Raw genomic sequence first — 6,962 nt, forward strand, 5'->3', positions numbered from 1 at the left:
TCTATCCAATTTGCTAATTTTCCACCATTAACACTAATTTGGGTAAAATCATACCCACCCATAGAATGTTTCTTATCAAGTAACCCTTCTTTTATGAATGAAATCATTAAATGAATTTGTCGTATCTTGAGAAAAAACCAAACCTACCCTCTCGAAATGTGAATCTGATAGAAAACTTGTATAAATTGTGTATTCATGAAAAACTTAGGAAACACCCACTCCCCTTCGACAATAATAATTTATTCCTTCCCATTAAATCTATTCAATTCAACTACCGAAGGATCCCAAATGCATAGTAATAACCCTTTGGCCCTTTCCCTAAATACTCTATAATTTTACAAGATCTAATGGACCATACATGTTTCTTGAATCCCAAAAAATTTAACAATATGCGTTCTACACAACTTCATGTCTTTATTCGGTTTGTCGTTGCTCCCGATCCCACTAATATTTAAGAGAAAGAATATTCAATTATCCATTGTGTAACGGACCATACATGTTCCTTGAATCCCAAAAAATTTAACAATATGCGTTCTACACAACTTCATGTCTTTATTCGGTTTGTCGTTGCTCCCGATGCCACTAATATTTAAGAGAAAGAATATTCAATTATCCGTTGTGTTCTCACTCGATAATTTAAGAATGTATGATTCATACCCTTTCGATTTCCTGACGTGGCTTGGTAGGAGGATGAATAAACCGGCTTATCCAACGAATTCTCGACATCAAAATCATGTTCCTTGGCGGTGGGTTGCTTCCGGAACCCCTCGACACCAACCCAATGAAATCGACCCCCATCAAACCCTCGTGGTTTTGACATGGATTAAGACGAACTTCCATCTTCATTGGCATTATTTGACTTTTTTTAATCTTTCCTTACCATTAGTTATGCTTTCAGAGTGGCCATGTCTTCCCTAGATATTTGTTTGTTCGGATTAGTACTATCACCCTCAAAACACATGTCATCCCTCTCGCGTATACCTTTATCTTTCCAACTTGATTTTATTGACCCGTGTATATTGAACACCCTCCACAAAAACATCCTCCTCCTCGTTTCCACTCACATCATCGCCATTAACCGAGTTACTGTATTCTTCTTGTTGGCTTATATCATCCATATTCTTTTAAATGTTATGAATCTGTCATCTAATCCCTTTCACGCACACTTTATACTTCACCTCTTCAATTTCCACCGTAACAAACTCTTCTATTTTGTGATTTTATGATGGTTTTTAAAGATGCTCCCCCCTTAAATGTGTCTTTATTTTTTATCCCTGTCAATAAACATAGCTTCATCCCAAGAAATTGCAATTTTCTTGAATGCAACAGATGTACAAGCACACATCGAAAAGGAACGCCCTCAATTTCAAGCCACACCATCCTTTCATCAACCAAAAAGTTATTTGTTAACAACCTCATCTCCTTAAAGTACCAATATTCTCTTCGTATTTTCTGAACTTAATGCAAGGATTTTGATACTTAAATCCAATACACACGCACGTCCCACAATACAGTTAACTTTAATTTCGTTAAATCATTCTTCACTACACACCTTATACAAGATTTCATTGAGATTCACATTCTGAAGACACCCAAGATCCATACACAATAAGTCAAGCACAATCTACATATATTTTATTCCTAAAAAATATTATATGTTCATGTTGACTATGTGTCTCCCCTTCCCCGTTGACATCGAGGCATAATATTTTGAATTTCCTTCCTAAATTGAGTTTTCTTACCATTTGAATTTACTTGTGGTCTTGGTTGATCTGTGTGGGCTCATATTATTTTCTCTTCCCTTATAAACCTCGCAGTCGAAGAAAATAAAAGAAATCTCCCAATCGATATGGTGCAAAAGTTTTGAATCAAACACTACTTATTATCAACATCTAAGAATTTGGCAATAGAAAGCTTCATCCCTAACAACTTCCTTGACATATAAACCTCTACAACCACTCTATATTTTAACCTATCTTCCATAGATCCTTCATCTCCAAATCCCCCTGAAAAAGTTGTATCAAATGTCGTGAAAGACAAATCTCCCACCTTTTTTAAATTAGGGTTCTCGTTTGATTCGATTTTCTTTCCAAACACCATTAACAATGACCCCCCCCCCCCCCCCGGGCGCCCACCAGAACGCTATATAGAGGTCAACCCTAGTTTTTTTTTTCAAAACGTTTCACAATTAACATTGTATGTGGTTTACCACTTTGAAGCGTATTCATCTTTCATTTTCATCCAACACCTGATTTCATGCCCTTATATCGAAAAATAACTAGGATTTTGATTTTTTAAACTTATGTAATGTTGGTGTTGTATTTTGAAAATATATTTGAGCTTTGCAGTATCGGTTTGATATTTCACTTTTTAACATTTATACTAAAAATAACATCACATAAGTTCCTATACGTGTTAGCTCAGTTACATAGACCATGTAGCGACTTGGTCAGGAGGATAGGAAGCCATTGACTCCACGTATTTCTTATATAAAAAGAGTGAAATGAGCCATTAACTATGGGATTACCGAAATAAGTCGGGTAGTGCCCGTGATGGACTTGCCTTTGCGGCTAAGTACTTGACTTCAAAGATAGCTAGCTAGTTTCAATGAAGAAAGAGGAGTTGTACCAAAAGAACATGCTTTCTACCCCTTCTACTTGCACATGGACAGAAATGGACAGAATACCCTATAAAGCTTTACTTTTTCTATTCCATATGATTGACTTTGGTCTTTTCCTTCACACCTTTGGTGGAATGCAAAGAAGGCCTCCTGTTCCCTATGATTGACTTTGGGCTTTTCCTGTACCCCTTAGGTGGAATGCGAAGAAGGCCTCCTTCCGGTGGAGGGGGGGTCCGAGACATCAATGAGATACCACTCTGGAAGAGCTAGAATTTTCAGGAGGTTCGGGCCAAGGGAGAGTCTCATGTAGAAAGTTTCTATAATGTAATAGAATTTAGCCACAAAATTAATTTTATCTAGATGTCCACGTAATATAACATTTCAAAAATCCAATCTCAATAACTTAGTCGTTGATTGGAAATGTTCTTAGGGATCTAACTCGGGTTCTCTTCATGTATGTTGATGCGTGCCTGCAAAGAAAAATCTAAAAAAAAAAAAAAAATCTTACCAAAAATAAAATCACATATGTCCTAGCGTTTCTTATATATTTAATACGGCTAATACAAAGCAATCAGTTTATCGAGATGTCCCCACAATATAGCATTTCAATGATCCATTTCAAATAAGTTATTTGTATTTAAGAAATGGTTACATGCTTTTAACTAGGGGTTTATTTCGTTATGTTAAATACAAGTTTGCAATTTAAAATAGGTACCGCTTACGAAGAAAAATTACAAACAAATCGTCATGTCAATGATGCGTTTTCAATTCCCCTGTATCTTAAACCGAGAGACCCTAAGGTAGATATTAGGGTTTGGGTTAAACATGCCCCGATAAGGCGCAAATTATAGATTTCCGGCCGATCGGTCCGTAATTGTTGCATCAAGCAAGTCGGAGTCTATGAGATTCTAGGTTTAGTGTTTACGGTATATCGTATTCCGTTCTATATAAGTTGAAGTGATTGGTTTCTCATATATAATTGTGTCATGTTCTGTATTGTTTAAACAAAAAGTATGATGTGTGAAGTATGATTATTTTCAATAACATAAACATTAAATCAGATTACATAAAAAGTAAATCGATTGCACGGTAGTGTCGACATTGCGGGCGGAAGCTTCTATTTGGCGTTGGTGTTATGTTTTGATGGGACAACATTTCCCGAAGCTTTTATAAGTAAGACGGACCTTTGTCGTCATCTCTTCAGACTGATTGTCTTTCCCACTGCAATCCTGCTTGTGGGGTACCAGGATAGTCATACAAGTTGATGATAAGTTGGACTAGAAAGAAACCATCAGATGGTTTCGAAGAACCAAAATCCCTTGATGTCGTTGGAGATGGTTTTGTTTTACATGACGCGAAGTCCAATTACAATGTGTTGGTGGAATTGTTAATCAAAAGGAAATTTAAGTTTGTGTAGGTATATATTAGTGACTGCTCCCACATTGGTGTGTGAAGGATTCCAAGACGATTTTATAAACTTACGGGAGTGGGTTCACATCAGACACAGCAAAGACTTGTTTCAAATTTTTAAGACTTTTCAAGTATAAAAGCTTTAAGCTATTCTTAAACATTGGACCAAGTATTGGAGGGGTACGCCGGGCCTTGGCTGTAGTGTAAGACCAAGGCGACACATGAAGAACCCCAGCAGCAAGCTACTGTAACGGGCCTTCCCCCATAAAAAATAAGATTAATATCGAGTGGGCCGATGGCCCACATATCAGATATTAAACTGATAAGAACAGATACTACACTTGATCTTAGCCAAAAGGCCGAGAAAGGTATGCTTATTCCCCTCCAGGGCTTCCCTTTTTGTACTCGCCTCCCTCTTGCCTGCTTCCTTCATTCACCCGATGTGGGAATTCGGATGCAGACACTTTCGCTTTCGCTGCCAGCTCCCTTCCTTCACCAACAAAAACAACTTCAATGGAGTATTATTCTTTTACTTCTTTACTTTCTCTATATATATTCAAATCAAACTTACACTCTACTACTGCATATGCATATGTGTTTATGATTGCATTGCTTTTTCTTTTCTTATTTTTCTGTAGTTTAAATTCACTCCACGCCAACAAACAGCACAACTTCATTTCATGCTCGATTACAAATGGCTCCTTCCACTCATGTACCTACTATGCTTTGCTTTAATTTCTCCATTTTGTTTTTATCACATATCTATTAAGTAAACACAACAGCTAATGGACAAACTCAAACTTCTCAGATAAGTCCGACTTCTTAAAATCCATTCTATCAAAATATGTGTTTTTAATCAACATAATCCTTTTAGCTTGTTTTGCTGATAAAAATCACATTACATCTTCAAACCATATAAATTTATAATCATATCCAACACATTTCTTACTCGTTTGAAAACCTCACAAAAATTATTTTTCCGGGCAACCCTTTCTTCGTTATGTCATCCCGCTCTCGCTCTCAGGTATTGAATATTCAACCATACATTATGTTTCCCGTAATTGTTCGCTGTTCCTTTCCAAGATACTATCCGCTTTTTCAACCAACATGTCCCGCTCTTTTCATCATCTTCACCTAAAATCACTTCCAATTCGATTCTAACATTTACGGGATGACTTTTACCGAACAAATATATTTAGAATAAAAAAACGCTCAATAAATAACATTATATTCGAATTTAGTTAATGGATGAAACGGAAAAATCCATCTTCGACAATCGAAACTCAATGCCCGCTCTTGTTTTACCATCTGTGATGTTTATTTTTTCAGTTGAATCTACATAAAGGTGCTATGGTCCATGTTCTAACAGCATCACCGCATCATTTAAGCCGTCCATTTCAACTTTCAAGTAGTACTATATCTAGCCGTGGGTCTCCATTAATGGGACTCGAAACTCAAAACAAGCTTCTAAAATAAAGGAATTGTAAAGTGATCGCGTGGATGTAATTGATGAAGTAACTTGACTGCTATCAACCCCCTTTTGCTTCAAATTCCAAATTTCATCCATCACATCAATCTTCTCCTCTCATTCTATCTGTATCTTGTTCTCTACGTCATCATAAGAATTCCTCGTGCTCATGACTTGGTCCCCCGGCATCGCTTTTCGTCTCATATCAATATTACCCTTAGTTATAAATATAAGATACGACAAGATGAGATTAAATAGGTACAAGACTCGTACGTTAAGTTCCACTTACCGGAAAAACTCTAGATTCTAAAACTTAATTCAGTCTCGGATAATGTCAACACCCAAATAGGCACAACACTTATATTTGCCGAAAAATCTAAAGTAGCAACATACTTCAAACATCCTCGTTTATCTATCGACTTTTACCTTTGAAAGATTTTATCTTAAATCGTCGATTAGCCAACAACTTAGCAATGAGTTTGTATCCTAACACAATCAAACTAAGTGGTCGATAATGTATAACTTTCAATGAGCTACCCACCTTTGGAATTAGAGTGATGAAAGAACCATTACAGCCATGTGGAATATTAGCTTAAATAAGAAACTCCGTGACACCATCAAAAATATCATAGTTCGAGAAGCCATTTGCACCCGGAACTTTATCCCCTTCGCACGACCAAACAACACTTTTAATTTCCTCAATCGTGCACAGAACTTCCGAACAATCGTCTTGATATGACACGAGATTTGTACACCGTGTGCTATGTTTTTGAACACTCTCGCCTTCGAACCTGTTAAATTTTATTTATTACTAAAATAATCTTCTCACCAATTTGCGGATCATGCTGCTAATTGACTGTTTTTGTACCACGAATAATAAGTTGCATGTGTCTTCTATTAAGAATACTAAGAATACTGTCAACGTACTTTGCTTTTCCGTCCCCTTCAAATTCTTCGTTTAATCTTAGCTTCTTTAATAACATCTAAAGTTTTCAATTTCTCGTAATCATGATTTTTCTCAAAATATTCAAACGATCCCCCATTACTTTTGGAGTGGCATTTTCCTTGATCAATCTCACATCGTCAAAATAATCCCATTTCATGCAACAATTATACAAGTTGAAAGCTGCCACCACATGTTTGAAAAAAAAAAACGTGTCTCTAATATGGAATTGATTTCTCCAACGATGGTGACATTAAACCCGAAATATCTACAAGATTCCTGAAAACTGAAAATCTATCCAGTTTGCTAATTTTTCACCATTAACACTAATTGGGTAAAATCATACCCACCCATAGAATGTTTCTTATCAAGTAACCCTTCTTTTATGAATGAAATCATTAAATGAATTTGTCGTATCTTGAGGAAAAACCAAACCTACCCTCTCGGAATGTGAATCTGATAGAAAACTTGTATAAATTGTGTATTCATGAAAAACTTAGGAAACACCCACTCCCCTTCGA

At 36.3% G+C, this 6,962-nt stretch overlaps 1 non-coding gene across 1 annotated transcript; it reads right to left on the bottom strand.

The window, feature by feature from the left end:
• Positions 1-4,205: 4,205 nt before the first annotated feature.
• Positions 4,206-4,402, bottom strand: LOC145056323 (U2 spliceosomal RNA). The gene has a single exon (XR_013685804.1). It is a non-coding gene; the product is annotated as a U2 spliceosomal RNA (small nuclear RNA).
• Between the last annotated feature and the right edge of the window lie 2,560 nt (positions 4,403-6,962).

This window comes from Lactuca serriola, chromosome 5 (assembly GCF_051521515.1).
Source record: "Lactuca serriola cultivar US96UC23 chromosome 5, Lser_US96UC23_V15, whole genome shotgun sequence".
Taxonomy (NCBI): Eukaryota; Viridiplantae; Streptophyta; class Magnoliopsida; order Asterales; family Asteraceae; genus Lactuca; species Lactuca serriola.